At 36.0% G+C, this 10,975-nt stretch overlaps 1 protein-coding gene across 1 annotated transcript in view; it reads right to left on the bottom strand.

Annotated features, from left to right (window-relative positions):
• The window catches only part of GNB1 (G protein subunit beta 1), a 53,279-nt gene extending 48,759 nt beyond the window's left edge, over positions 1-4,520 (bottom strand). The window contains exon 1 of the mRNA XM_027855333.1: positions 4,470-4,520. The gene's annotated coding sequence lies outside the window, so the exon portion shown is untranslated. The remainder of the gene's footprint in view (positions 1-4,469) is intronic.
• Between the last annotated feature and the right edge of the window lie 6,455 nt (positions 4,521-10,975).

Here is a 10,975-nt window from a genome sequence, read left to right on the forward strand (position 1 = left end):
GATTATATTTTTAAAAAAAGTTTATCAAGGTCTTCTGTTTTTACATCTCCTACATTTTCCTATTGGGCAGCTAGGTGGCCCTGGAGACAGAAGGATCTGAGTTCAAATTTGCTCTGAGACACTTCCTAGCTATGTGACTCTGGGCAAGTCACTTCACCTTGTTTGCCTCAGTTTCCTCCTCTGTCAAATGAGCTGGAGAAGGAAATGGCAAACCACTCCAACATCTTTCCCAAGAAAACCCCAAATGGGGTCATGGACAGTCAGACAGGACTAAATAACTTAACAACAACAATATATTTTCCCAACAACCTACACTCCCCCATAGAGAGGCATTCCTATTTAAATATTTCTTCAAGAAACAGTCTGTAGTTCCTTGTGCAGGCAGAGGTGGCAATGGCTGGCCTTACTTCTGACACCCACTGGCCATGGGTGAGCTCACTAAACCTCTCAGTACTTTCAAGTAGTGAAATCAACTCAACTAGAAACAGGGGCCATGAGAACATTAAGATCCCTGAGGACTGCATGTTGAATTGTTTTAAAAATGTAATGTGATCTATGTTTTATTGTATTTTTACTTACTTTGTTAACTATTTGCCAATGAGTTTTCCTTTGTTTCAGGAGCACTCGGGTGTTCGGGGGCAGGGCAGTGTGTTCGACAGAAGGAGCTAATGCACATTAAGAGGGAGTTCAGTCCCTCTTTCTATCTTTCGCTCTCTATAGTATAAATTGGTAAACTGACTCCACAAGAGTTTGTGTATTTTGTGCTTATTTTAAACAGACCTCTGTTCCTATTTCCTCCTGGATTTTGTTACTGCTGTATAGAAATACTGCTGATTTTTGTGAATTTCATTTATTAACTGTTACTTTAATGAAGCTATGAATTGTCTCAGTTTCTTTGCTGATTTTCTAAGTAAATATTCACGTTATGCACAAAGAGGGAGTTTTGTGGAGAGCCTTTCCTCAATTTCGGAGAAATAATCTGAGAACAATTTGTATAGTACAGATACTAGTGCTTTTTAAAACCAGATAGAGTAGGATTTTTTTCTTTGCTCATTTACAATTAGTTCAACTTACTTTTTTGAAAATAGATCAGTTAAGATTTCTTAACTAATGGTGTTTTGTTAATTTAGGCACTGTAAAAGAATTTGCTGATGACATGAATACTAAAGGGATCTCTCAAAGTTTTGTAGACAATCCATTAATTCTTTTGAATTCTTGAAATTCAAATTGTTGGTAGAAAAATTTTCAAAGAATCAGTTTTTGATATTATTAGCTCCAAAATAATATTTGCTTTCAATTTGTCTATTTAATTTCCAATTATCGACATTTCCTCTTTTGTATCTACTTTAGGTTTGTTAGTTTTCTCATTTTAAAAACTGGGTATCCATTCATTATTCATTTCTTTTTTTTTATTTTGCTAATGTCTGTTTTTAGGGATATGAGCTTATTTTTAAAATATTTTGTTAATTATTTCAATAGAATCTATTCCTTTTGTAATTCTATGTATTTTACTTCATGTATTTAAAAACATTATTCTGAGAAAGACTGCCAGACTGCCAAAGGGATCTCTGATAGAAAAAAGTTTTAAGAACTCCTGCTGTAAGGATTGCTTTAGTTGAATCCCAGAATTCTAGTATGTTTTCTCATCACTGTTTCTGTTACTTGACTTGAGGAGTGTGTTATTATTTCTCCATTTTCATTTTTGCTCCCTGTATTAATCACTATTTTATGGTGTTATAGTCTATAAAGGAAGTATTTAATATTTCTGCTTTTTAAAAAAAACACTTATTTGTAAATTCTTTATGCCCTAGAATATGGTATATGACAGAAACAACAGGCTTTATGAGCACCAAAATATTAAAATATTTATAGCAAAACTGCTCTGTTGTAGCAGAGAAACGGAAACAAAGTAAACTCCCACTGACTGGGGGAATGGCTAAACCGTGGTACCTAAATAACACAATGTTATTGGGTTATATGAATCAAAGAAGATGATGAATACAGAGATTGACCCCAAAGAACTCTGAAAGAGATACCTCCCTAATCACTTCTTTGCAAAAGCAAAGGATTGTGCCTGTGGAATATTGCATATGACGCCAGATGTTTTTTTTTTGCTATATGTTAGTTCTGCTAAAGTTTTTACCCCCCTTTTAATAAATATAATATATTTATTTCTAATATAATATATTTCTATAATAATATAGAAATGGCTCTCTGGTAGGGCTAAGGGAGAATAATACCCTGGGAAATGTAGGTGACACAAAAATTTCATTAATATCTTACATGAGTCTTTTTTCTCCTTTTTTCTAAGTTTATCGAGTTTATCAAGTATTGTTCAGTTCACTGTAAAAAAGGAAATTAAAAACAAAAAAAGAATCCCCAAAGAATTAAAGGGGGAAAAAGCTCAGAACACTAAGCAGCACATATACCCAGCAGGACATTATGTATAGCATCCTACACACATAGCCCTCCACCAGTGCACAGAAGAGAGTGATGCATTCACTGACCCTGCATCCACCCTGGTCCGTACAGCCACCATTTTGAAAAGCAACTCTGTGGAGAAGGGGGCCAGCCATGCCACTAACTGCAGTAAAGTCTGGCTTGCTGAAGAAACAAGGTACCACAAAAGAAAGAAAGAGGCATCTAGTGGGCAAGGCAAACCACTACCACTCTCTTCACTATCACCTCCCCTCTGAGCCAGCCTCACTTTCACCTCTTGATCTCTATCTGGCCACTGGACCCAGACGGTTCCAGAGGTGAAGGTGAGCCTGGTGACTCTGCACAGCCCTCTCTCACTCAAATCCAATTCACTTGCATGTCGTGGCATCACCTCCCTGATGTCATGGTCCTCTTCAAAAACAAAGGACAAACAGCAGAGAGCAACCCCTCCAAGCTCAAAGGAGACAGCCCAGGACCCTGAGACCACCACCCTGACTTCTCAAGTCTGAGTCACCTGTAGCCACCACTGAAATGAGGAACCACTGAAGAAAGGGCTCACCACCAACTGCTGACCAACTGTGGCCAAAGGGCAGGCAGGTCCTGGGAAGCAACTCCTTTGGAGAGGAAACCCGGTAATGGTCTTTGTAGGTACTGAAGCCCTGCCTCCTCAGGGCTACTGAAGACCCAGATAGGAAAATTCTCACCACCAATGAGCCTGGGCTCAATCAGTAACAGATCATTCCATTATCAGTGGAAATGACATAAAAGAAGATCAGTCACCACCTGCTTTGTCACTGTACCCTAATGACTATGCGGCTGAAATCTTCTATACGTCTGGGATTCAGGAAGGCAGTACCAACAGAGAAGGAGCTAGCTTAGTATTACCACTTCATGGTAGAGAAACCCTCAGATTGATATCCACACCATAAGGCCATACCCAATCCCTATTATCTGTGGCAAAGGAGGTCACCTTGCCTTTATACATATCCTCAGGCTGCCTTTTATGTAATTTGCCAGCAGGAGAAGTAGCAGAGATAGCAACGATAACAGAAGAACCATATTCAAGAGGTACCTTCAATATTTAAATTGCTTCTATGTCTATTTTAAAAAAGAACAATCCTAAACTTTGAGGTCATGTTAGTATATTTTGAATGCCTTGGCTATAAGAAAACATGTTGAAAAAAAAAAAGGCCTCAGTTTAAAAAGCTATATATAGAAAAGTTTTGAAGAGACCAGAGCCTAAAAATCATCTAAAAAAATTCTTAAATCCTAAGAAAGAAAGCAAAATCATCAATCTAATATTGGATGTTTATTACAGTTAGCATCTTCTTTTATATATGTCAGATTAATGATATGGTTGAGTTGCATTCTTCACTTGCTCTATGTGCATGTTAAAGAAACCTGAAAGCTGCCATCTCACCAGTGTGCACAGGATATCTGTGTCCTTTCTATAGGACTCAGAGGCATTTTCTAGTTTAAATAACTACAGGTTTAAAGACATAGCTTTGCTTTTATGACACATGCAACCTTCAGTTAAAACAATGATTTTAACATAAAATAAAAACTGTCTTCTATTTTCCAAAAATGTTTTGGCATGAAAAATTAGGGACAGCCTCTCTCTGATCAAATGGTGTGATACAAGCAATGTTACAGGAGTTCAGAGAAGAGAGGCATCACTGTGAGTCAGTGGTATCAGAAAATGGAAGTCAAAATAATGATTCATGTAAGCAGCCAAACTGCAATAGAGACCTTGCTTATCATTATACTTTAAAATCAAGGTGCTAAGTAGACGGAGACTCTAAACCATAATGAGCTCTAAGACCACTTCATGATTTTCTAGTTGAACAGTAACTTGATGCCTCCTTCACAGAGTCAACGGAGAGTGAATTACTATTCAACAAGAAACTGTCTCTGAGACATAAAGTGATACGAACCTTGTGCTCACATGGAAGCATGAAGCAGTATTATAACAAGGAAAATATATTACTTAAAAAAAAATACTAGTTAGTTAGCAATTATATTAAAGTTACCTGAAGTCAGAAGTGCTTCTGGTCTGGTCTGCAATACATGTAAACTTATCTGTAATAAAGAAAAAAAGAAAGATTTGCATCTCACTTGGGGGGATATGTTATTTTTAATCTTAATATCATTTAAATCTCAAGAACAGAACAGACTTAAGCCATGTAATTGCTTGCCCATCTCCCCCTACAATTGTTTTGTAGTTCACAATTTAAATACTATGGGAAATATACAACACTGGCCTGACACTTTCTTTGAAAAAACTGTTGAGATGCCAGTTGGAAAGTCACTGCTTTACAGAAAAGAAATACTGTAGAAAAAATGCTTAATGGGATGTCTTGTTAATTGAAAATAAAGATATACACTACATTTAGACAAGTTTCTATATAGTAAGGGATTTGAAATCTTTCAATCTCTGAATTTAATGTGTTCTTCTTATGATCTAAATCTAAACCTTTCTTCCCAATTCCAAGTCCATTACAACAATCTATGAACTAAAACATAAAAAATGGGACTTAATGTGTTTCACTTTATCAAATTATAGGGGAGGATTCATTTAGCAAAATAACTCATCACAGAATTTCTTTTATCTAGGAAATCTTCCTCAACCTATTTAACATGCCAATTTACATGTAACTTTTCTGGAACCTGTTATATAAAGTGATCTATATTTACCAACATCTAGCCCTTTCAGGTTAAAAGTATAGCTGCTGACAGAAACCAAAAGATTTTCCTGCAGGAGAGATCTTATTATATATCATCACTGAAAGTAATTCTTCAAGTTAAGCGTATTATATATTACATATTAAATTACTAAATCAGAATAGTAGATTTTCCTGTCTGTCCCACTAACCTTCATTCTCACCTCCACCAAAAATCCCTTTAGAGTACAAATCCCATAAATAGCAAAAATGAAAACCATTTCACACAGCTGAATTTTCAATGCTTTACCCTGGCCACCCACAGAAAAAAGAAGCATAACATACACATCCAAACATCATCACATTATTGAGCAAGTGTTAAGAAATTATTTTTAAAAACAACTACTGATGTACAAAGGAAAGAAAAGCTTCAGATATATTAGAAAATTCAAAGTCAGGTATGCTTTATATTTAGATTATCAGGTGTATCCATGAGAAATAATATACCTGCTAATCAACTATGACAATGTAGGCCAATATGAAAAGACATTTTGGGCCATTTCCTAAGTAAAGTATTAATCCTGTGTAGATGCATAAAAGGAAGACAGGAATAAATGACTGCAAAATTGGTGGAGTTGTGAAATGATCCAACCATTTTGGAGAGCAATTTGGAACTATGCCCAAAGGGCTATCAAAATGTGCATACCCTTTGACCCAGCAATAGCACTTCTAGGGCTATATCCCAAAGCGATAATACAAATGGGAAAAGGACCCACATGTACAAAAATATTCATAGCAGCTCTTTTTGTGGTGGCAAAGAATTGGAAATTGAGAGCATGCCCATCAATTGGGGAATGACTGAACAAATTGTGGTATATCAATGTATGGAATAATATTGTGCTATAAGGAATGATGAACAAGCTGACTTCGGAAAAACCTAGAAAGACCTGTATGGTCTGATGCTGAGTGAAATGAGCAGAACCAAGAGAACGCTGTACACAATAATAGCCATGTTGTGTGATGACGAATATTGATAAACTTAACCCTTCCCAGCAATACAAGGATCTAAGACATCTCCAAAGGCCTCATTATGGAAAATGCTATTCACATCCAAAGAAAGAACTAAGGAGTTTGAATGCAGATCGAAGCATACTATTTGCTATTTTTTTTTCTTCTGTTGAGCTTTGTATCCTCTTTCTGGCGGTTCTTCCCATTTGTTCTAATTTTTACTTACAGCATCACTAATGTGAAAATATGTTTAATAGGAATGTATATGTATAGCCTATATCAGATTGTGTGCCATCCTGGGGAGGGTGGTGAGGAGGAAGGGAGAGAAAAATCTTAAACTCAAAAGCATATGGAAGTGATTGTTGATAAATCAAGATAAACTAATTTTAAAAAATTCCATGGAAAATAATAATAAAGAGAAAAGCAATCATGGGATAGTTCTGAAAACTTCAATTATTTCACTTTGAGTGATAGTCAAAGCCCAACTGTAAATGTACTCCAACTCTTAGTTTGAAGGAAAAACTGGATTTTAAAAGGAATGAAACTGTGTAAGTTGGAGAGTGATATGGTCAGATTAATGATTTAGGTAGATAAATAAATGGGAAACCGAGTAAGAAGATACTGCCATTGTCCAGGCAAGTGGTGATGATGACCTGTGGTGGTTGAGAAAAGACACACAATTATGAAGGAAGAATCAACAAGACGTGGTATCTTATTGGCTATGGGGGATGAGTCAGGGATAGTGCTGAGTTTATGAAACTGGGTGACCAGAAGGACCGTGGCTTTATAGAAGGAGTAACCCCAAGAAAAAAAAAATCCTGTGATATGGAAGATAAAAGCCCCAGGGTAACACTGGTTCCTTTGGGAAAGAATCCTGGGATACTGCAAGTAGAAACAACTTGCTGAAGGAGTACAAATGCTGGCAGCATCCTTGACATTTCTGGACCCTGGTATAAGCTCCTATTTCCTCATTCCAGCTATGCCTCTGATTATATGGGTAGTGAGGAGCTGGGGACTGCAACAAAAGTCTAGATGAGAGGATTTAAATTGGAGTGTTTATTGTGGTAGTAATAAAACAAGGAGAAGAATATTAAAAATATTAGAGAAGTAGATTTGATAAAAAGATCGGATGTTGGAAGTGAGGGAGGGTGAAGAATTGAGAACAACTCCAAGGTTTCCATCCTGGATGTCTGGGAGAATGGTGATATGATCACTGAAATGGTAGACTGGGGGGAGGAGGGGAGAAGAGGAGACATTAGAGATCTTTTGGGGATAAAATACGCTCAGTACACTTGAGGAGTCAGTGGAGAGATTCAGCAGGCAGTTGGAAATGCGGTTTGTGCCATAATTTAAACCTGAAGCTACCACCACCATGTCCTAAGAAGGGATGTGCCTGCAGGATCCCAGAATGCATTCCTGGATCAAATACCTTAAGAAGTTCTCTACAACATTAGACATTATCTTTGGAACATTAAGCCTTGATCATATTGTTGTTTCGCAATCTAGTCAAATGTGGTAGCAAGGCCATCATTATTAAGTAATCTGAGATTTATATCAGCATGTGCTGAAAACAAAATTCTTGTTTCCTTTTTCACTTTACTTTTTTTTTTCCTACTTAAAGTTGAAGGTATGTTGATTCACAATTCCAGATATTTTATCAGGACCATTTGGGAAGGAAAAGTGATACCTTAAAAATTTTTTTTTAGCAGATTGACAGGTGGGCATACAAACTCTCAAAATATTGGTAGTCTTTGTTATTAAAGTTTGTATTTTTAAAACACGACCACCAATTTTAAAGAAAAATTAAAGTTTTAGTTCCATTTGATGGATAAAAATGTCAATTATGATTAAATATTCAGTAAATGTTAACTTCGGGGGAAAAATAATTAAATTCTCTGGGGACATACTCTAATGAAATGTGCTGCGTAGACCTATGAACCGATTGAGCTATAGTCATTAAAAAACAACAACAATAACAACAACTAGGTTTTATACCACATTCTTATTACTCTACAGTCTGTAGAAAAATTTTTATGAAGGACAGGTAGCATTCTTTAAAACACATACACACACACCTGCCGCATGCACACACGTAAAATCACTGCTGCTATTTTTTTTATACAATAATCCTCAATGGCAGGCATTGAAAACCATAAGCTTGCAACCTTTTTTCTTGTAATTAAATATTCCCCTCATCCCGAGACTTTAGAACAATTTTATTTTCAAAACAAATACAACATCACAAAATAGGGGTGGACCTCTGAAGAAGCTACAAGGGTCCTAAGACTTTTATAAAAGACTCACATTGAACTTTCAGTCCATTAAGTGCCCTTCCTTCGTCTGTTATCTAGAGAGGAAGAACACTGGACGTGGGATTCAGCAGTGAATGAGGTTTGAAGAAAAGCTCCTCTGAGATTCAGTTTCCTATCTATAAAAGGGAGATGATAATTCTTGTAGTACTTAGACTCATCAGTTCATTGAGAGGATCAAATGAAAATCATGTTTGTGCCCCAGGCAATTTCATAAGTCTGAATCTATCCATCTGCCGATCTTCATTAGTGGAGAGTTTCTATACCAGAAGTTCCACTAACAAAGTCAAAGGGTCCCCACCAAAAGGAAAACAACCCAAACTCACATCTTTAGAGATAAGATTCTAACCTACTGGGATCTTTCTGGATCCAGACTCAACCAATTTACTAACTGCCTCTCCCTGCTTCTTATTGTCTCCAAATCTGATAAACGTGTAATTTGTTTTTAAATATGACAAAAAAGAGAGGATCTACTTTTTATTAAATTTTTTAAAAAAATATTTCATTTAAGTTCTATAGCATTATAATATAACTTTGTTCTCAAAAGCTGTATTATAATAGAATACCACTCACATTGATATTGTCTATGCACAGATGTCCGAAACTGTAACCACAGCAGTTAAAAGCATATATTCATGTATTAACATCAAGCTCTAAAAATTTGGTCATGTTCCTAATAATTAAAATGGGGAAAGTATGTTCTATAATGTGTACATATTTGAACAGTTTCAATATAATTTACGTGAAGTTGTAAAGAATTTACTTTTACAGTGAGTGTACCAACTAAAATGTTAAAAGCAACAAGGGCAAGAGAATTAGAGAGTGTCTGATGGTTTCAATTTTAGATAATATATAATCTTGTGAAAGCCATGTTGAAATTATAGGCAAAACCCCTTTAAACCATACCACAGCTCTGCCGTACTATGCTAGAGGATACCTCCTTGAGATTTTGCTGCCAGGGCACCGACAATACTTGTACCCCAGTTCAAACCTTAGGGTCTCTAAACTACAAGATGAGTTTTAAAGGTTAAGCAAGTAATGAAAACAAATTCACAGAAAGCAGGCATTTAAAAAGATTTTGGCTTTCAGTCACTTAAGAACTTTGTTAGGTGCTAGGAATGCTGTTCCCCCTTGAACTCAATCATTTCCCCTCCTAGGAATAAACAAATAGGTTGTAGAGACCTCTTTACAGTGGATTACAAAAACATGTTGAATATTTTGTTATAAAAGAGCTTTACCAGGTTTTCTATTATGAGAAAATGACAAAAACTGCACAAAGCAGACCTAGGAAAGCAATAAAATAAAATTATAATAGGTGATAATCTGATGATCTTTCATTCAAAATACAAAATGATAGCTCTGTGAGGCAAGATGTCAGATAACCTCTACTATTAAAATAGGAAATGAAAGCTGAAAAGCATCTATTTTTATGTCCTAATCTTAGCTAATTAAGTCAAGACTCCATTTAGTTTTGCCTTGTTTTAAACAGCACCTATTCTGGACCTAAGTCATCCTTCACTTATATTTGGAACTCTATTTTCTTGTAAATCCTCAAGAAGGTCTTCAGTGTGTCTCCACTACTTCAAATACTGTAAACTCCCACATCAGACCTACCTACTTTTCAATTTAAATACCAAAACCCCCCAACTATAAAGCCAAATTATATATTGGGTTTTTTACCCCATTAACACAGATAATCAGGGGCAGCTAGGTGGTGCAGCGGATAGAGCACCGGCCCTAGATTCAGGAGGACCTGAGTTCAAATTTGACCTCAGACACATAACGCTTTCTAGCTGTGTGACCCTGGGCAAGTCACTTAACCCCCACAGCCAAACAAAACAAAACAAAAAACAGATAATCTAAAGAGTGTCAACTTTCACCAACAATTCCAACTGCTCCTTATTATGTGTCTGCAATGTACCTCTCACATTCCCCTTTTCAGCAGTAAAACTGTAAGCCCTTTACAGAAGGCAGATTGTATCACCTTGATTATTTAGAATCTATGTTCTTGAGAAAACAGGTATTTTAAAAATTGCTTATGTTTCTATATAACTTTAGACTAGGGTGAGTGACAATTCTAAAAACTAAAATCTACAATAGATATGTGGGAGAAAAAATGTTCTAAAAAGATGAGATCACAAGGAAATCTTTACTAGGTAAGCCAAAATTTTAATCAAAGGCCAAATCTTTTTTTTTAAATTAACCTTCTTGTAAGCATAAATTTAAAATATTGCATACAACTGATTTCTCTCAAACTTTATGCTTACAACTGTCACAAACATGATGTAATAGATGCATAAACTGATTAAGGCCAACAATTGTCAGCATCACATGAATTAAAATCCCACACCCCTTTCCTGGGATTGTTTTATGTTTACTCTGGCTAGACTCCAAGAACTAGTCTCTGAATTTTATCAAGATCAACTGCACCCTGATCCCAGGGATGTGTCAAAGTTTCAATTACTGCACAAGTCACAACATAGGCAAATCCAATTTCAACTTAAATGGGGCTACAATTGAGTCCATTTGCTCAACTTTTTTTTCATAATTTTTAGGCAG

This window comes from Vombatus ursinus, unplaced genomic scaffold, assembly GCF_900497805.2.
Source record: "Vombatus ursinus unplaced genomic scaffold, bare-nosed wombat genome assembly UNPS02010822.1, whole genome shotgun sequence".
NCBI lineage: Eukaryota > Metazoa > Chordata > Mammalia > Diprotodontia > Vombatidae > Vombatus > Vombatus ursinus.